The 21,912-nt window shown below is 40.9% G+C and overlaps 1 protein-coding gene and 1 long non-coding RNA gene across 6 annotated transcripts in view; both read left to right on the top strand.

Annotated features, from left to right (window-relative positions):
• Positions 1-19,961, top strand: part of LOC135232258 (uncharacterized) — a 74,851-nt gene extending 54,890 nt beyond the window's left edge. The window contains exon 2 of the long non-coding RNA XR_010322762.1: positions 41-19,961. This is a non-coding gene — a long non-coding RNA (uncharacterized LOC135232258). The remainder of the gene's footprint in view (positions 1-40) is intronic.
• The window catches only part of ELMO1 (engulfment and cell motility 1), a 644,335-nt gene that overhangs the window by 410,301 nt on the left and 212,122 nt on the right, over positions 1-21,912 (top strand). The window lies entirely within an intron of this gene.

The raw sequence follows: 21,912 nt of genomic DNA, 5'->3' as shown, positions 1-21,912 counted from the left end.
TTGATTTGTCTCATACTTTGATTTTTTGTTATGTGTTCAGCGTTCTCTTCCTCCATTTGATTCACCAATGATTATAAAATATTAAAGCATGAAACCTCAATCCCTGCTCTAATGAGAGTAAGCGCATGAGTCTTCCTTTCTTCATCCTACCTGAAACCCAGAGGGCAGTGCCCACACTCTGTTAAGTAAGTACTAATACCTTGGGATTCCTTGTGGGGAAAATATTTACAAAGGATGCTTGGTGCGTTTGGCATTCATCTGAGATGGTCTGATTTCTAACAAATGTTACTTTGTATGTGTAAAAACAGTTTCTCTCTTCCAAAGGCTGACCCTGAATTAATCTGTTGAAATCGCATATAATGGTTGAGCAGCTATACGCCATCTGTAAAATATTAAAAGGAGACAAGTAAAATGTATGCTGTAGGCAACAGTGAAAGATCAACTGGCTTATTTGCATTCAGAAAGCAGGGAAGTTGCTCTGGTGTAAAGACCACCTGTCTGTCAGCCACCGCCTGTCTGTCAGTTTGTTGTACTGTGGTGGCTTGTATGTTGCTATGATGCTGGGAGTGATGCCACCAGTATTTCAAATACCAGCAGGCACACTCATGGTGGACGGGTTTTGGCAAAGCTTCCAGACTAAGAGACTAGGAAGAAAAGCCGGGGGATCTACTTCTGAAAATTAGCCAATGAAAATCCTATGAATCACAACAAAACATTGTCTGATATAGTGCTGGAAGATGAGTACCCAGTGTTGGAAGGCACTACACAATGGCTGCTACGATGACTCAGACATGCCAACCATCATGAAGAAGGCTCAGGACCAGGCAGTGTTTTGTTACATTATACATGGGGTCATCATGAGTTGGTGCTGACTCGATGACAACTAACAACAACAAAGGTGAACATTATGATTATAAACATAGGATATTGTTGTGTGCTGTCAAGTCGATTCTGACTTATAACCACCCTATAGGTCAGAGTAGAACTGCCCCATAGGGTTTCCTAAGCTATAATCTTTATGGAAGCAGACTGCCACATCTTTCTCCTGCGGAGCAGCTGGTGGATTCAAACCATTGACCTTTTGGTTAGCAGCCAAGCACTTAACTACTGCACCACCAGGGATCCTTATTGTGCCACCAGGACTCCTTAAACTTAGGATAGATTTAGGATTTGACAAAATTCTTCCATGGGCTTAGTCAACTCAATTCTGTGCGATGGTGGTAGGCTTAAGGGCCAGCATGGTGGTGGAGAGGTCCTGGGATTTGCAGGCAACAGACTACCCTGTGTCATTTGGAGAGTTTTACATGTACATATATATGTAGGTATGCATGTATACCCGGGCACTAGGTATGTTCTTTACTACTGGAGTGTCATTGCTTCTAGGCCCTCTTAGCTGACAAAGCAAGAAAATATATATGCATATACCAAGACTTGTACATATACACATATCTATAAATCTTCCTGTATGTAACCATCTGTATTTATATTAAGCTAAGGAAGAGTTCATACTAATGTCTCCAATTCTAATCCATTACCACATGGATCATTCTAAGCCTCCTTCCTTTCATTATCTGTAAACTTCCACCCCTCTACCACTGAATTTCAATACCTTCATCTTCCTAAAATCTATGAAGAATCAATTCAGACTCATAGCAACCCTATAGGACAAGGTAGAACTGCCCCATAGGGTTTCCAAGGAGCACCTGATGGATTTGAACTACTGACCTTTTGGTTAGCAGCTGCAGCTCTTAACCACTATGCCACCAGGGTTTCCATATGAAGAATTTAGTGGTACTTAATCATACTCTGTGTTGATTTATACTCCAGGGGGTTCAGAGTTCAGTCCTAGGTTATGGTTTGTCTATCTATATGTATGTCTCTGTGTTAAATTTGTTACTCTTTCTAAGAATCTCCATTGCTAATGCTAATCAAGTATTCATAGCCTCATCCTGGGATAGTAATATTGCCTCCAATCCAGTGCTCAGGTGTATGGCAACTTTATTGAAGCAGAACCTAGTATGGAAATTTGAAAATTAGCCTGGAGCAGCCACCTTATGACACAGGTAACTGTGGTCATGTGTATCACTTTTCTAATTCATATTTGTTTTTATTTTACACACATTTCTAACCATTTGGTAACATAGGATATTTTGAAGACTCAGCTTTCCAGATTGAGTCCATACCCAGAGATTATAAACAGCCTAGATTTACTTAATATTCTAGAATAAATCTCAGAGTTGGAGGACCCAGAAGATAGTGTGCATAAAAGTATTATTCTTTTACTGATTTGGTGGCTTTTGAATTCAGCATGAGAGTAAAGGCGAGCATGACAATGATAACAATGTTTAAGGGTCAAGGATGTAGATAGTGAAGTTCCATGTCCAAATCTAGGCTCTGCTTATCTCACAGGAAAGTTTAGAACTCGAAAGGGGGTATGCAGATAACTATGAAATCATTTTTGGTTTTTTATAGACGAGTGTTCAGACAACTTAATAATGTTGGCTTACGATAGCGTCTGAGTGGCAGTAGAGCTTAGGGAGCCAGACCACAGGCATTGTAGCTGGGAAGACCCTGGGACCAGACTTTGGCTGTGCCACTCACTGGTAGCGTGGGATTTATAACCACCTGATGGCGCAGAATATGTTTGTACCATGAGCTTCATCCATTCACTCAACAAATGTTCACTAAGCATCTAAGTGTTAGACACTAGAGTTACATACTAGACATGGCTGGTATTAGACACTAGAGTTACAGAATCAATAGCTGAGACCAAGGCCCAGTCTCCTGGAGCTTACATATTCTATATTTTCTCTAGCATATTCTATATTTCTGTAAATATGTAATAGAAAGCGACAATACAAGCTAAGAATAAACAAAGAAAGGCAGGACCATATTTGGCTACAGGGATGGTAAGAGAAGCCCTTTGTGATATGATGACATTTGAGGTGAGGACTGAAGAGGCTAGGAGAGGGAGCAGGACAGGTCTCTGGGAAACTATAGATTCCGAGACCCTGATCCAGGAGTTGGCTTATTAGCATGTTGGAGGAAGAGACAGGGGGCTGAAATGGCTGTTGGGCAGGGCAAGGAGGAAAGGTAGCTGATGGAGTCAGAAATTTAGGCAGAAGCCAAGATAAAAACTTTATATTTTACCCAGAGGAAGATTGAGGTGGAGCCCTGGTGACACAGTGGTTAAGAGCTCGGTTGCTAACCAAAAGGTCAGCAGTTCGAATCCATCAGCTGCTTCTTGGAAACCCTGTGGGGAAGTTCTACTCTGCTACAGGGTCACTATGAGTTGAAATCGACTCGAAAGTGGCAGGTTTAAAATTGGGGTGAGGGCATTGGTAGTTCAGTGGGGGATATTTCACCTTCCATGCAGGAGCCCTGGGTTTGATTCCTGGCCAGTGCAGCTCTTGCACAGCCATCACCCAGCTATCTGTGAAGCTATGTGTTGCTATGATGCTGAATAGGTTTCAACAGAGCTTCCAGACTAGGATGGACTAGGGAGACAGACCTGGTGATCTACTTCTGAAAATCAGCCAGGGAAACTGCTACAGGTCACAATGGCCTGATCCACACCGATCATGGGGATGGCACAGGACCAGACGCTTTTCTATCAGTTGGTTCTGGAGTCACCATGGCAGGTAACAATAACAAGAAGATTGGACATTTGTGGAGAGAAATGACATAATCTTATAAAAGGATCACTCTGGAATATTTGTGGAGAAGAGACTATAGGGGCAGGCATGGTGGAATCAGGGAGGCCAATTAGGAGCCCACTGCACTGCTGCAGATAGGAGGTGATGTGCTTGGACCAGGTGATAGCAGTGGAGGTGGTGATGAGTGATCAGACTCTAAATCACACTTCAAGGTAAAGAAGGCAGCATTTATTGGTGGATTGGGTATGGGATTTGGAGAAAAAGGAGTAAAATATACTTCAAGGTCCTTGGCCATTTATTAGATGGAAAGACTAGGGAAGGGGAAGGTTTGAAGATGGAAATCATGAATTTAGGTCTGGATGTTAAGTTTGAGATGTCTGTTGAGACATCTGATTGGAGTTGCCGGGTAGGCAGTTGAAAGTAGACATCTGGCTGCAGGGAAAGCACTGGGCTGTGAGACGGGTGGACATAGCGTAACCTAGGGAGCAAGTACAGGCCTGGAGTCCCCAGGTGGTGCAGACGGTTAACATTCTGATCTGCTAACCAAAAGTTTCGAGGTTCAAGTCCACCCAGAGGTGCCTGAGAAGAAAGGCCTGGTGATCTACTTCTGAAATACCAGCCGTTGAGAACCCTATGGAGCACAGTTCTACCTGACACACGTGGGGTCACCCTGAGTTGAAGTTGACTTGGTGACAACTAGAGAAGTGAAAATCTGCAAAGACTGAGCTCTGGAGCGCTCCAGGTTAAAGATTATGAATATGGGGAGGAACCGGTGAAGCAGGAAAGTGGTGGAGTGAGTAGAGAACCTAAAGGGAGCGCGGTCCCACTTGCCAGGTGAGAAGAGTTATCCCAGCGTCATACACGATGGATGTGTTGAGTAAAGTGCGGACTGAGCACATACCATTGGGTTTAGTAAGCTGGAGATGATGGGAAAGCCACCGTTTTATTTTGAACTAAAGATAATAATAGCACATACCTCATAGTGTTGTGAGGATTAAATAAATATGTAATGCATGTGAAGCCCTTAGCACAGTAAATGTGTAATTCACGTTTGCTATTAAAATGGGAGGCAATTTACAGGTCACTTCTGTGAGGGTTGGTTGTTTTTGAGCCTCCCAGGTGATCTGAGAGAGGAAAAGCAGTTACTGTTCTTGTCCTTGTTTATTAGTAAAGACACTCTCCTCAGAGAGTAATAAGGTTGCTGGGACCACAGTTCTTCCCAACCTACGCCTCACTGAGTATTTTCACATCTAGCCCAAGCATGACTTATTTGTGCTATTAGGGGGAAAAAAATCTGTTTATTGTATTTCTTTGTTTAAAAAAAAAATGAGTGGGTTTTGGAGCTTTTTCCTAATGAATCTTTATAAATTTCCTTATAAATCCTATGCTTCACCTGTCCCCCACCCCCGCCATCTGTATAATGCATGTAAAAAGGATTACTCATTGCATTATCACCAGCCACTTTTTGGGTAATTGAGATGACACCATCATAAGAAAGAAACAGAGAAGCGTGGCTTACAACTTGGAAAATGAGGCCCCTGAGTTGTTTACCTGGAGCTGGCAGCAAGCCCCTGGCTTCCTATACGGTTGCCTCCCCTTCTTTTGTGAGATTGTCCTATTGTGCCAAGTTCAAGAGTCACACTCCATCTCAACCCTGGTTGTTTATTAGGGGGATGGGAATGAGAAGCTTTTAAATATTACCCATTACCTGTGTTCTGGCCCACCATATGATTTATTTCATCTGGGATAGACCCAGACATAACTTTTTTTTTGTTAAGTCAGGTTTATTGAGATCTAATTTACATACAGTAGAAGTCACCCTTTCTGAGTTTTGACACACACACATATAGCTATGCAACCACCATTCCAATCAAGATATAGACCACTTCCATCACCCCCAAAACTCCGTTGTGTCATTTAGCACTTACCTCCCTGCCTCTGATGCCCTGGCAATCACTGCTCTGTTTTCTGTAGCATCAGTATTTTTTTTAAAAGTTAGGTGATTCTAATATGCAGCAAGGGGTAAGGACTGTGGTAAGTACTGCCACCTAGGCAGCATTTAACAAAATGCTGGACACAAGGGGAAGAAAGCTGCCCTGTGCTGTTCATACATTGCAGGCAGTTCATCAGTTAATCTCATGCCCGTGCTTCCTTTCTGTTAGGTGAGAGAAGACAGGGGTTTTGGTTGTTTATGCTTGCTGTGCTGCCTCTCTGTTATAGAAGTGGTTTGTAGGGAGAAGGGCAGTGGAGCGCGTGGAGGGATCTGAGCATTGGTTAGGGAGGGTGTTCCTCCTGGTACCTGCCTGGCTGGGCAGCATAAGGCCGCCACCAGGTATCTCCTCAGCCCTCTTTAGGTGCCTAGCACTGTTCAATGGTGAACTCAATATACAGTGTCCCTGCTCACATGGGGCGTACCTTCTAGTGGGTGGAGATAGACACTGAACGAATGAAAACATATATGAAGAGGAAGATACCATGTAGTGGAAAATGCTATGCAGAGAACTGAATCAGGGCAATATGTCAGAGAGGGTGTGGGGTCCAGGAAGGCCTCTGAAGAGGTCACACTTTTGCTGAGCCCTCAGAAGCACAGGAAAGCAGCCACGCAGAGCTAAGGAGTATCCAGGCCAAGGGAATGGCCAGCACAAAGGCTTGAAAAAGAGATTCATGTGTGTAGGCAGAAAGGCCAGTGTGCCTGGGAGTAGTTGGCCAGAAGGGAGTGGTGGACCTAAAGCGGGAGAGGCAGGCAGGGTCAGATCTTCTGGGGCTTTGTAGAACAAAACCTAAGTGGATTTCATTCTAAGCATGATAGGCGTGTAGTTTGAAGCAGGAAAGTAACATGTTCTGATACATATTTAATTTTACTTTGCCTGCTCTGGGAGAGTGGGTTGCAGGGGGTGGTATTTGTATTAGTTTCCAAGGGCTGCTGTAACAAAATACCACAAACTGGGTGACTTTAAACAACAGAAATCTATTGTTTCATCGTTTTGAAAGCTAGTAGTAGTCTGAATTCAGGATCTTGGCAGGGCTACGTTTTCTTCAAAGGCTCTGTCTCTTTATTCTTGGTAGTAGGAAGTCCCTCTGCCTCTCTGCACACTTCTGTCTTGTATGTCTCAAAATAGATTAACTAAAGATACAACCTAATCCTGTAGATTTTGTCCTGCCTCATCAACGCCTCTAATTCTGCTTCATCAGTATCATTAAAAAAAAAAGGAGGAAAATCACATCAGATGACAAAATGGTGGACAGACACACAATACCAGGAATCATGGCCTAACCTAGTTGGCACACGTTTGGGGGGGACACAATTCAATCCATAACAGGTTCCAAAGACCAGGTTGTTACGTGAAAATTGGCGTTATATGAAAATGAGGATGACCACGTTAGATTACTACATCATTACATAACTGCCACATTGCACCATTACATTAATGCCAAGATACATCATTATTAACTGCCAAACCACTGAGAATCACAGCCCAGGCAAGTTGACATATAGCCTTAACCATCACAGCAAGCGTTCCTCTCACTTCGCACCCCGGCGTTGATTACTGCCAGACTTATGTCCTTAACGCACAACATAGTCAGATAGTAGATTTTTTTACTGTTGTCATAAATGTGAAATATCAGATAGAGAGAGTCGATAAACGAAGAGTAGGCGTATTACAAAATTGAGCCGTCGAGAATACATGAAAACAATTACACGTGCTGTGAAATATAAATCATGCCTCTTTTATTTTCGACAGTATAATTAACTACAAATGCCTCACTAGGATAGAAAACAAAAGCAGGAAAACTTCTGGCCACGTTGGTGTAACTCAGCAGATGAGAGTTCTGTTGTTGGATCTGTACCTGATACCGCCGCTCAGCCACGTTAGCTTGTCTGTTCTCATAGCAAGGTGCCCACTGTACATAACTTGATACACATACATTTACTCTCCTTTCTTTGGTCGGTATTTCAAGGGATATGACTTTTTGTTAGCTCTATTTTTAACTTATGTGAACAACTCATCATTTTTGTCTGTTTTGTTTAACTTTTCAAGTAATGCCTCTGCCCCATTCCCCGCTTCCTCAATGACTGTTTGTTTTTCCCTTCCGCTCTGGCTGAAACTGTTGGGGAGAGGCTATTCAAAAAAAATTGCCAAAAATCTCAAACCTTATAAATGTGTTGTATCTTCCCCAGGCCTGAAATAACACGACAACACTCCTCTTTCAGCCCCCTCTGCTCTTTATTTACCCTTTTTTTTTAGGGAGGGAAGATATCACAGGTTATATTGGAAGAGTCCTCTACAGGAACACCCCAAACATTGTCCCTGAACCCAAATGATGTATCCTCCCCCTTGAGATTCTCAGCAGATAATTCATACAGCATATGCTGCAGATATTCATCCAGAAACTCCTGGAATGTCAGGCTGTTTCCAAAGTTCTGTTACTCTGAAGGAACCCTGGTGGTGGAGTGGTTAAGAGCTCGGCTGCTAACCAAAAGGTCAGTAGTTCAAATCCACCAGCCACTCTTTGGAAACCCTGTGGGGCAGTTCTACCCTGTCTTATAGGGTCACTATGAGTTGGAATCAACTCAGTGGCAGTGGGTTTGGTTTTGGTATTACTCTGAATGATGTATTGGTTCTCTTTTGTGTTTGCCTCCTGGCTTTATCTTAGGGCTTTGACTCTTCGGTGATTGATATAGCAACACACTGAGGATCACCAGGCTTAAGCCAGCCATTCCCATCCAAATGAGATTCTCCACTGTGTAACCTTGAGAGTTTGAAGCTAGGAATTGTGAACAAAGAGGTCACAGAGGGTAGAGTAAGCCAAATTATCCTGAGGGATCTATGTGTCTGTTCAGGATACCTACCCACTTTTCTTGAAAGATCATATATCTGTGTCTACCTGCCCCATAACTGAGAATGTCCCCTTACTCACCACTTGTGGAGTCTGGCTTGTCTTTTTTTGTTTGTTTTTTTTTAATATTTTATTGTGTTTTCAGTGAACGTTTACACAGGAAATTAGATTCTCATTTAACAATTTCTGTACTTATTGTTCAGTGACTTTAGCTACTTTGCAATATATCAGCATTCTCATTATTTTTGTTTTGGTCGTTCTGTTTCCATTTATCTAGCTTCCCTGTTCCCTTTTGCCTTCTCATCTTTGGTCTAGGGTAAATATTAACCATTTGGTTTCATTTAGATGATGTTTTCAGAAGCACAGTACTCACGAGTGATATTTATTTTATGGGCCAGTCTATCATTTGGCTGAAAGGTGACCTCTGGGAGTGGTTTGAGTTCTAAGTTTAAGGGGTAGCTCAGGGTGATAGTCTCGAGGATTCATCTAGTCTCTACTAGTCCAGTAAGTCTGGCCTTTTTAAAGGAATTCGAGTTTTGTTCTACATTTTTTCTCCCATTTTATCTGGGACCATCTATTTTGTCCCTGGTCAGAACAGTCAGTAGTGGTAGCTGGGTACCGTGTAGTTCTTCTGGTCTCAAGGTAGGTGATGTCCTCGTTCATTGTTCATCTAGACTGTTGATTCTGTAGACTAATTTCTTCTTTGAGTCTTTGATTTCCTTCTTTCTCTTTAGCTTCAGACAAATAGAGACCAATAATTTTATCTCACATGGCCACTCACAAGTTTTTAAGACCCCAGACGCTACTCACCATACTAGGATGTAGGACATTGTTTTTATGGTCTATATTATGCCAGTTGACTCAGTTGCCCCATGAGACTATGGTCCTAAGCCCTCAAGCCCAGTAAACCAATCCTGTGAGGTATTTGGTTGTATCTAGGAAGTATCCATAATTGTGCTCCCTTTGTGCTTTATTTTATACTTGAAAATATATGCAGCACACATGTATATACATATGCCTACAGTCTGTCTTATATGCCTTCCTGTACATATTTATGCATACTTATATATCTATGTAACCAAACACATATTCTTTAGTTATTACTGTTGTAAAATGTATATCACCAACAATTTTTTTTTTACAAATTTCCATGTACGTTGTTCATTGACATTAGTTACATTTATCACAATTTGTCAGCATTCTCATTAATTATGTCTTTACCCTTCTATTTGTGCTCAAACACTTGTCTTTACTATGGTTGTGCTATGCTCACTACTCCCACATTCAGAGTCACGTTTCCCATCACCAAAAATAACAAGTCTCTAAGTTCTAACGCATACTTACCTCTCCCCGCCTTCTTCCTGGTAACCACAAATATTGGCCTCTCTATACCTATTCTTTTCTTCTTATAAAAGAGGGATCATACAATATTCATCCTTATATGCTTGACTGATTCATTTAACATTATGCCCTCCAGGTCCATCCATTGTTATGTTTTGTGAACTTGTCATTGTTCTTTATGATTGCAAACAATTCCATTTTCTATGTGTACTACACTTAGGTTGATTCCATTGTTTGGTATAGTGAATAAAGCTGCAGTGAACATAAGAGTGCATATATCTGGTCATGTCAGTAGTTTTAAGGCTTTAGCATATATTCCTAGGATCGTATTCCTAGGGTATATCCCTGGGATTGCTGAATTGTAAAGTAGCTTTATTTCAAGTTTTTTTAGGAAATGCCAAACCATTTTCCATAGCGATTGTAGTATTTTACAGTTGTATCAGCAATGAATAAAGGTCCCAGTCTCCCCACATCCTTGCTAACATTTGTTGTTTTTTTAATCAGTTCCATTTTGGTAGGAGTGAGATGGTATCTCATTATAGTTTTGATTTCCATCTCTCTATTTCTTCAATGGCTAATGATCATGACCATCTTGTCATGTGTTTGTTGGCTGCTTGTATATCTTCTTTGGTGAAGGTTCTGTTCCTGTTCATTGCCATTTTATAATCAAGTTTTTGTTGTTGTTGTTGTTGTTGAGTTGTTGAAGTTTTCTATAGATTTTGTTGTTGTTGTTACCACACACAGACTACTGTTCCAACCATAACTCAGGAGCCCACAGTAGATGAACAAGGTAGGCAAAGACCTTCCTGTTAGAAGTATACCTTGTACATTTCAGGGTCCTATGGTCTGTCCATGATGAATAAGGCCTACAGGTCATTCAGGCTTATGGTTATAAAATGACATATGGCAGCATTGCTCTTTGTACTCTTTTCCCTTAGGGACATTATACGGACAGCCAAGGTCAGTGCAAATGTGATCTGAGTGTTGTTTTTCCTTATTTCCCTTCTTATACAGAATTTTGACATCACCTGTTATATATTCTACTCTTTTCTCTGAGCTCCAACTTTCTATTTCCAAATAGCTTTTATATTTACATAATCTAAATGACACAGGAATGAGAGAGCCGCAGTATCTATTTCTCATACCCACCAGCTATCTTGGCGGATGTGGCAGGCTGCACCATGTCCTGTTCCTCCTTTACTGATAAAGAATACTAACAGGTAATAAGTACCATGGTGTAACAAAAATACACTACTTCAGCTTGGTGAGTGGCTTTTCTTGTTCCAGAGCCCACTATAAACAAAGTCAATCTTGGGGAAGAGTAGAGATTTTCAACTCTTAGAGTTTTGTTGTTGTTGTTAGTTGTCATGAGTCAGCTCTAACTCTGGTGACCTTTTGTATAACAGAACAAGACTTTGCTGGTCCTGTGCCATCTTCATGATCATTGGTATGGTTGAGTCTATTGTTTTGACTGTTGTATGAGTCCATCTCATTGAGGGTTCCCCTCATTTTTGCTGACCTTCTACTTTACAAAGCATGATATCCTTTTCTAGGAATTGATCTTTCCTGATGACATGGCTAAATTAAGTGAGCCGATCATCATTCTCACTTCTAAGGCGCTTTCTGGTTGTATTTCTTTTAAAACTGATTTGTTCAATCTTCTGGAAGTCCACAACATATTCAGTATTCTTCACCAATACCACAATCTGAATGCATTCTTTTTCTGTCTTCCTTTTTCATTTTCCAGCTTTTGTGTGCATATGAGGCAATTGAAAAGACCATGGCTTGGGTCAGGTACACTTTAGTCATTATTTTTGTTTGCCACCGAGTCAATTCCAGCTCATAGGGACCCTATAGTCATTAGAGTACTGTGTATCATATCATTTACATAGTAATAGGACCCAAGTACTATACTGTTTATATTTTTTGTGTTTCTGAGTCAGTTAACAGTTTCATTATAATGATACTAAATCTTTTGTGTGTGGATTCACTGGCCCATCCCTCTGTTCTCAGCTGAATTAATGGAGAACTGAGTTACTCTTCTCTGACACCAGGTCCATAGCCAGGAGTAGCAAGACTGTGTCCAGTTGCTCTGGCTTCTGATGGCCTGATTGCTGGCACTGCTTGCTGGCAAGGAAATGGTTCTGTCTTCCCAGGTAGTAGCTCAGTTATTTTCCAGTTTCCTCAGCCATAAGGGTTAGTGGAGAGAATTGGCTGGAACATAATGAAAGAACAGCTGGTCAGTTTCTTGGCTGCATTGGAGAAGGAAATGCAAATATCAGTGTCAACTGGAGTAAACAAAAACTTTTAAAGTTATTGAAAATAACAGAAAAACATGTCACTTTCTGCATATGCATAGGAATTGCTGGCATCAGCCATATTCCCTTGAGAAAGTTTCAAACCTCTTCATCGCAGATATTTTTGTTATTGTTGTTGTTGTTACCTTTGAGTTGGTTCCAACTCATAGAGACCCTATGTACAACGAAATGAAATACTGCCCAGACCTGTGCCATCATCACAATCTTTGCTATGCTTGAGCCCATCTTTGCAGCTACTATATCAGTCCGTCTCATTAAGGGTCTTCTTCTCTTTTGTTGACCCTTTACTTAACCAAGCATGATGTTCTTCTCCAGGGACTGGTCCCTTCGATAATATGTCCAAAGTACTTGAGACAAAGTCTCGTCATCCTCACTTCTAAGGAGCATTCTGGCTTTACTTCTTCCAAGACAGATTTGTTTGTTCTTCTGGCAGTCCATGGTATATTCAATATTCTTTGCCAACACCATAATTCAAAGGCATCAATTCTTCTTCAGTCTTTCTTATTCATTGTCCAGCTTTCACATGCATATGAGGCATTTGAAAATACCATGGCTTAGGTCAGGTGCATCTTAGTCCTCAAAGTGACACCTTTCCTTTTTAACGCTCTAAAGAGGTCTTTTGCAGCAGATTTGGCCGTTGGAATACATTGTCTGATTTCTTGACTGCTGCTTCCATGGACATGGATTGTGGATGCAAGTAAAATGAAATCCTTGACAACTTCAGTATTTTCTGTATTTATCAAGATGTTGCTTACTGGTCCAGTTGTGAAGATTTTTATTTTCTTTTGTTGAGGTGTAATCTATACTGAAGGCTGTAGTCTTTGATCTTCATCAGTAAGTGCTTCAAATCTTCTTCACTTCCACAAGCAAGGTTCTGTCATCTGCGTATTGCAGATTGTTAATGAGTCTTCCTCCAATCCTGATGCCCCATTCTTCTTCATATAGTCCAGTTTCTTGGATTATATGCTCAGCATACAGATTGAATAAGTATGGTGAAAGGATACAACCCTGACAAACACCTTCCCTAATTATAAACCACGCAGTATTCCCTTGTTCTGTTCGAACAATTGCCTTTTGACCTGTGTACAGGTTTCTCATGAGCCCAGTTAAGTGCTCTGGAATTCCCATTTTTCAAAATGATATCCATAATTTATTATGATCCACACAGTTCAATGCCATTGCATAGTCAATAAAACAAAGGTAAACATTCTTCTGGTATTCTCTGCTTTCAGCCAGGATCCATCTGACGTCAGCAATGATCTCCCTCATTCCATAAAAAAAATATCATCTTCTAAATCTGGCTTGAATTTCTGGAATTTCCCTGTCAATGTACTGCGATAACCACTTTTGAATTATCTTCAGCAAAATTTTACTTGCCTTTGATATTAATGATATTGTTTGATAATTGCCACATTCTATTAGATCTCCTTTCTTTGGAATAGTCACAAATATGGATCTTTTCCAGTTGGTTGGCCAGGTAGCTGTCAAGGACATGTTCTGCTCTATTACATAGGGAAGTTTCCATTTTATTTGCTGTGAATTTCACTAGTAAATGGGAAAAATGCCACAGATTAACTTTGAGGCCCTCATTTTTCATGAAGAAGCATACCTTTTATTCCGTCATGACCCCATTGGTATTTCTCATCAGTACCTTCAACCTTTACTTGGCAAAGTCCTTCCTCACCATTTTACCAGCTTCTTCTTCTGTTCAACTTTCCATTTTCATTGGCCACTTCATTCTCTGCAAACCCAGTCTTTTACAGTGATCTTCATTTCTTTTATGTTCTTTTCCATGTTCAGTTAATTAAAATTTGTTTCGCGATATTTCCCAAACATGGGAGTCCAAACCTTGGTTATATCACTTCTCGGTTAGTGTCTTAGCTCCTTAGTGCTGCTATAACAGAAATACCGCAAGTGTGTGGTTTTAGAGAACAGAAATTTGTTTTCTCAGAGTTTAGGAGGCTACCCACCTAGTGCCGTTGAGTCGATTCCAACTCACAGCGACCCTATAGGACATAGTAGAACTGCCCCATAGAGTTCCCAAGGAGCACCTGATGGATTTGAACCGCCAACCCTTTGGTTAGCAGTTGTAGCACTCAACCACTATGCCACCAGGGTTTTCTTAGGAGGCTAGAAGTGCAAATTCAGGACACCAGATCTAAGGGAAGGCTCTCTCTGTCATCTCTTCGAGACGATGTCTCAGTTTTGTAGACCCGGCATCCCTAGATTGCTTGCTGATCTCCATGTGGCATCTAATCCTCCCCTCCATTTGTGCTTGCTTCTCTGTGCCTCATCTGCTCTTTTTACATTAGGTTTAAGACACACCCTACACTGATATGGACTCACCAATGTAATAAACAAAACCCCATTCCCAAATGAGATTACATCCAAAGGTATAGGGTTAGGATTACACCACGTATTTTGGAGGGACACAATTCAGTCCATAACAGTTTCTAGGTCTCTTCCACAAGTTTTTCTCCAACACCAGTGTTTTCCATCTACTTTAAGAAGAGAAAATTCCATAACCAAAATGCCTCTCTCCCTTTGTGGACATTCTACTTTCTACGGATTTTCTGTCTTTCCCTTGAAACTAAGCTCAACTACAACAGTTCCCGATATTTGCGTGACACCAGACGTCTTTCAAAGTTCTTTTTATGCATTTTCCCCTTTGATTGTCTCAACTGTGTGAGCTTGTGAGAAATTAAGTAATTTACCCCCAAAAAATACACTGTTGTATACCAGAAAGGAGACTATAACTTAAGATCTCTAAATCTCAGTCTAATTTCCTTCTTCTACCCGGTGCAGCCTCTCTTATTCCATGTGGTATTCAGAGTTATTAACTGTTCACACCTTTTCTTGATATATTGTCTTTATTCTGGACCATAGAATATTCTAGACTACCCACCCCTTTCTGCCTTGGACATTTAATAACCTTTCTTTGACTCTCCACCACCTCTATACCGTTCTGACTCATGGCAACCCCATGTGTGTCAGACTGAAACTGTGCCATAGGTTTTCAATGGCTGATTTTTGGAAGTAGATCTTCAGGGCTTTCTTCTAAGGCATATCTGGTGGACTCGAACCTCCAACCTGTTACTTAGCTGCCAAGTGCATTAGCTGCTTATACTACCCAATGACTCCTCTTTTCAGCTGTTTAAGAATCAATTCTGATTATCTTGGCCTCCAATATTTATGCCCCAATACCACATCATGGGATAGAGTGCCTTGCAAATCCTTTCCCACATTCTGCATTCTTGTCAGAAACCCCTGTCCTCAGAGACACTATATTTGCCTCATTTCTTCATAGACTCACAATACCCTGGGCCATTGTATCTCCCTGCCTCTGGAGAAGGGGCATTCATGGACTTGCCTATGGAATGCCTGCTCACTGAAAAGTTATATTTCGGTGTCTGTTTGGTGTTTTTTTTTTTTTTCCCCAACCTAAACAAATGTTCTAGACGTTGTTTTTGCTTCATTTTCCCCCAACATTCGTGCTAACAAAGCTTTGTTTTCATAGAGCACTTTTCTCCTAAAATATTCAAAGTGCTTTGAACGTTATCCATCCTTGCAATGTGCCTCTGAGGTAAGTGGGTGGCAAGTATTTTTATCCGTCTTTTATTAAAACAGAGGCAGAATTCACTGTGCAAGGATCCCCTGGAAAGCAGAATGATCTGGACTTTGTGAATTTAGGCTCTGCCTTATTACTGGCCACCATAAACCCACTCCTGGTACAGCCATGCACAGAAGTGTCTCCTTTGCAGGTAGACTCACATGCATGCATTAACATGGTTTCTCAGGAGCCCTTGACTTGTGGAATGTAGAATCTGAGTATAAATGGAATGAGCCCAACTTGGAAATTGTTCTGAAAGAGAAGCACATTCAGAACTATGAATTAGATCCTACCCATTCTTTTGAGCCCAATTCAAATGCCAGTTCCTCTAAAAAACAATAAATCTACCCTTTCCCTGGACTCTCGTGCCCTTTATCTACTCTTCATTTGAAGTATACAACTCACAGTACTTTATCCTGTTACTCTTCTGTATAGAGCCCTGCCTAATTCACCTCTGTGGTAGTAGTTCACATAGTGCTATGTACACAGTACGTGCTCACCAAAGGTGTTTTAGAACAGAATGGAAGGAGTCAACCTTTATTGTTTATAACTGTCTTGGAGCCAAACTATTTCTCCTATTGGGAGGTCATAACTGACTTGGATGACGTATACAAGATTGACATAGTTTGTCCTCTAACTTTGCTTCGTGTTTACCACTTGAGGCATCAGTCCCCACGGGTGGTGCTGGGGAATCTCTCTCTCTTAGCCCAAACCTTTACGTATGATAATTGAGAAAGTATCATCAAACCAGCCATTTGATCAACAACAGCTCTGAGAAACCACCTTTGAGCACCAACCCTGCAGGAGACGCTAAGCAATATCTTCACTGTCTTCAGCTCATGCTATCTGCCATCCATTGGCAGGACAGAAGAGCCCCTGCTGGCTACTGACCTCCCAGGAATAATCTGGGCATTGGATGCATCAGGCTCCAAATTATCTGTGCTGCACTGATGAAAGGACCTTTAAGTAAAGAGTTGCTTGTTAAAAATAAGTAATGCCAATTCTCCAGCCACCCCCTGCATTTTCCTTTCCCTTGCTCCCTTAGATGTCTCTAAAACGCACCAACAAAGCCTACAAAACACTGGTAATGAAAAGGAAGGGAGAGCAAGTTCTTTTTGTCATAAAAGTGAACTGTGAGTCATAGCTCCTGACTCATAATATACATACAAAGGAAGCCAACCAGTGGGGGTGCACTCTAATGGGGTGTTTCTGTGGTGACTCATGCAGGCCTGGGAGGAAGAGGAGCCTGAATCCAAACAAGTATATTTTTAAATATGGGAGGGCGTGTTTCCTGGTACAGTACACACTGCATGCTTATTTTAGCCCAGGCACTAAAATGTGTGGGCATGGTCTCCACGGAGCTTTCTCTTATGGTCGTGTTTTGTTCTGTCGGTGGAGAGGGGGGTTTAATGATTGACTGACACTCACATGGATGTAATAGTTCAGTGCCATATTTAATGTAATGAGGGGAAGAAATTTAGAGTGCTATAACTTCAGTAATTTTGCCCCATTGGACAGAACCACTTCACATCTCACCATGCAGTACACCAAAATTTATTGAGCCCCTACTGTTTATAAGAAACCCTGGATGGTGCAGATGGTTAACGTGTTCTGTTGCAAACCAAAAGGTTGGAGGTTCAAGCCCACCCACAGGTACCTCAGAAGAAAGACCTGGCAATCTACTTCGGACAAATCAGCCACTGAAAACCCTGTGGAGTGCAGTTCTAGTCTGACACACATGGGTTCGCCATGAATTGGAATTGACTTGATGGCAATTGGTTTATTGTTTATTAGGAATAGTGGTAAGTGCTGAGTATACCAGGACAGAGAAGGCGTTGTTCTGGGCCTCAAAGGTCTAAGAGTTATTCTGAGTAGACAAAAAAGCAGGCAGGTAATTGGAAAATTGACAGAGGGTGAGATGAGGACTCTTAGAAGGGGCAGCCTGCAGGTAATGGAAGTAAAAAGACTCCTTAGAGGTGTTAGCAACTACCCTGTATCTTAAAGGAAGTGTAGGAGTCATCCCTGAGAGGGAGAACGGACAAAGACAGAAGAAACAGTGTTTGTAAAGTCTAGAAGTCTTGCATACAGCTCATATTATTTTTAGCTATTCAGTTTTGTTTTTAATATTTTGAAATGTGTTTTTTCCTCTCCCCTGACCCGTGCATTCTGGAATTTTCATTTTCAAAACTAGGGTTCTGAATCTGACTCATTCTGGGCCAGGCAGAGTCCACGTCGTGATGAGATTTTGTGGAGTTTGGACTTTATCTTAAGGTGATGTGAAGCCACTGTAGACATTTTAGCAGAGGAGGCATACGGTTATGCCGGGTGGTATTGAGTCAGTTGTGACTCACGGCGACCCCATGTGTGTCAAAGTAGAGCTGTGCTCCGTAGGGTTTTCAATGGCTGTTTTTTCAGAAGTAGATTACCAGGCCTTTCTTCCAAGAGGCCTCTGTGTGGACTCAAACCCCCAACCTTTCTCTTAGTAACCAAGCATGTTAACCATTTGCACTGCCTAGAATTGGATTTTAACAAGCTCCCTTTGAGGGGCAGTGAGGAAAATGGATCAGTTTTGAGCCTGAGACCATTTTGAAGCCGTTTGTCATAGCCTGGGAAAACAATGATGAGAACCCAAACCAAGGGCCACCCCGTAAAAAAACCCAGTGCCATCGGCAGTGATAGTGAAAAAGGAAAGGAGCAGATATATATTGAACATATTAAGGTGACTGAGAGAGGAGTCAGGGCTAACCAGGGAAACTGAAGGTATAGGGTGGGGAACCAGTAAGTTTTAATAGGCCACAAAGATGATAATGAGTCCAGTTTGAGACATTTTGAGTTTGAGGTGACTATGGGACATCCAGGTGCACAAGTACAGGAAACAGTTGTCTGTCTGAAACTCAGAGGACAGATCTGGGCTCTATGTAGACATTTGGCAGCTATGAGCATGGAAGCCACAGGACCATTCAGCTTCTCTGGGACAAGAGTTAAGACTAAGGAGAAAACGAAGATGAGAATAAAACCTTGGTCGGAGAAAAAAAAAGAAAAAACAATTCTATGAGGGAGGCTAAGGAAGAGTTTGTTATGAAAGGACATAATGGTTGGTAAAGCAGAGGGTCAGTGAAAACAAGGAAAACCCTCCCTGAAATAGATTGACACAATAGACAAAAAAAACGGACCCAAACATTCCAACGGTCGTAAATATGATGGGGGACCAGGAACATTTCGTTCTGTCATATGTAAGCTCACCATGAGTTGGAGCCAACTCAGCAGCACCGCACAGCAAGGAAGAGTGGCAAGATCAGGAAGAAGAAAAATTATCTATGTGTCTCTTCTCCAGCGTTAGTGGGCCGTTGTCATTAGTTCATTCCCCTCTGAGGTCTTGATGGCCAGCGAATAAATTTGAAGCCATTCCTGAGGAACTGTATGATTATAAAAAAAAATGATTATAGACACACTAAATATTACGTTTTTTCTTACTAAATAAACATGGTATTATATTGGGTATCTTACTATAGTACATTTCAATGACCATCTGAGATGACCTAGGCCACTTATATATATATAAAAAAAAATAGCAAAAATGCTGTTTTGAGAGAATTGAGTAATTTTTAAAAATGAAAGCTCTAGAATGCATTTGTCAAGGGAGAGAAAGAAATCAGTTTCAAAATACTGAGAACAAAATTGAATGAGCAAACAATAAAACAAACTCTCAGCAAGGAATAGGAATGTGTCTGAGAGAATTAACTCTACATAGAAGGAAGACCTGAGAATTTACGTGAGAATCTTCCTCCTGAGGTTAAAAGCATTTCATTTTTAGCCACACCCTTAGTTAGGTTTTTCATTTGAGATGGGTGTTGAAATAGATGGATTCTTATCTAAAATGATTTCTTCTTGGTGAGAGTTTAAAAAGAGAGAGAGAGAGGGCGTCAGTTAGCCAGCAGCCAAAGTAGCCCTTGTTGAATCTGGTCGAGGGCAAATCCAACTGGAGGCAAAGTCTGAGACTGACTAACAAACCACCTGAAAATACTTACAGGGATTTTATAGAGACTTAAAGGGTTAATTGGCATTATAAATCAGCATGACCAGGAACAAAAAAAAAAAAAAAATTGCAAGCATTCAGTATAAGAAGAACTAGGAGATAATTAAAAAAAAAAAAACTTTACCCATCATTTAAGACTGAATTCTTCACAAATCCACATTTCTAAGGCAAAATCTATACACACATCAATCCCAGAGGCCCAGGAAAAAGAAACCAATGTTTCATTCATTGGAACACCAATTAGCCTATAATGCTGTGTGTTGTTGTTGTTTAGTACTTGCGAGTTGGTTCTGACTCATAGTGATCGTATGTACAATAGAAACAAAACTGCCCTGTCCTGTGCTATCCTCACAATTGTTGTTTGGGCTAGGTTTAAGTGCGTCCTTGCAGCCACTGTGTCAATCTATCTCATTGAACATTCCTCTTTCTGTTTACTCTCTACCTTTCCAAGTATGATGTCCTTCTCCAGAGACCAGTCCCTCCAGATACCATATGCAAAGTATGTCAGACATAGCCTCTCCATCCTCGCTTCTGAGGAGCATTCTGGCTGTACTTTTTCCAAGACAGGTTTGTTCTTCTAGCAGTCCATGGTATATTCAGAATTCTTCACCAGCACCATAACTCAAAGGCATCAATTCTTCTTCGGTGCTCCTTATCCATCGTACAGCTTTCTTATGCATATGAGGCAATTGAAAGTACCATGGTTTGGGTCAGGCCCACCTTAGTCCTCAAAGTGACATCTTTGTTTTTTTAACACTTTCAAGAGGTCTTTTGCAGCAGATTTTCCCAATGCAATAAGTAATTTGATTTCTGAGCTGCTGCTTCCATGGACGTTGATTTTGAATCCAAGTAAAATGAAATCTTTGACAACCTCAACATTTTCTCCATTTATCATGCTGTTTAGTTGTCCAGTTGTGAGGATTTTTGTTTTGTGTTGAGGTATAATCAATACTGAAGGCTGTAGTCTTTGATCTTCATCAGTAAGTGCTTCAAGTCTTCTTCGCTTTCTACAACGAGGTTGTGTCACTGCATATGGTAAGTCTTTAATGAGTCTTCCACCAATCCTGATGCCATATTCTTCTTCATTTGGTCTAGCTTCTTCGATTATTTGCTCGTAAGTATGGTGGAAGGATACAACCCTGACACACTGTTTCCTGATTTTAAACCATGCAGTATCCCCTTGTTCTGTTTGATCAGCTGCCTCTTGGTCTAAGTACAGGTTCCTCATGAGCACAATTAAGTGTTTTGGAATTCCCATTCTTCACAAGGTTATCCGTAATTTGCTATTACCCACACAGTCAAATGCCTTTGCATAGTCAGTAAAACACAGGTAGACATCTTTTTGTTTAAGATGTTTTCAGCCAAGATCTGCTTTCAGCCAAGATCCATCTGAAATCACCAATGATATCCCTCTTTCCACATCCTCTTCTGAATCTGGCTTGAATTTCTGTCAGTTCCCTGTCTAGGCATTGCTGAACGTGTTTGTGAATTATCTTCAGTGAAATTTTACTTGTATGTGATATTAATTGTTCAATAATTTCTGCATTTTGTTGGATCACCTTTGTTTAAAATGGTCACAAATACAGATCGCTTCCATATTTCTGTAGGATGAAAAATAGTCTCATTTAAGCATTAACAAGAGTTTAAACCTAATTTTTACTAGTGCTTCTTTATAGTAAAAATAATTTTTATTGACTGCAAAACAAGATTATAGGATGGCTGTATGCTCATTACGGTGTGATAGATGCTTTGAGCAAACTGTAGCGAATATGCCATCTTCTACTCAAATGTATTTCCCAAAAGTCTACCAAAAAACTAAAGTCTTTTTTTTTCTTTTTTGAGCCTGTTTATGTGAAATAAAGAGATACAACCCCTTACACAATATTTTAAAAAGAAATTGAAGTGCACAGAATTGTTTTTAATAAATGGGAGTGAAAAAATTGTCTATTTGTTGGCGGAGATTCTAAAATCTGAGACACTGGGGTAGACATGAATGTATGCCTAATCAGTCAGGATCGAAGTTGCCTGGCAGCTTTGATATGTGAACTCTGGACGAGCTCTCACCACCTACTGCATAATGGTTATGACAGGAAACGGATATTAAAAAGCTTC

Source organism: Loxodonta africana, chromosome 8 (assembly GCF_030014295.1).
Source record: "Loxodonta africana isolate mLoxAfr1 chromosome 8, mLoxAfr1.hap2, whole genome shotgun sequence".
Lineage (NCBI taxonomy): Eukaryota > Metazoa > Chordata > Mammalia > Proboscidea > Elephantidae > Loxodonta > Loxodonta africana.
Note: the sequence above shows the minus strand (reverse complement) of the source record. Positions and strands in the feature narration are given on the sequence as shown.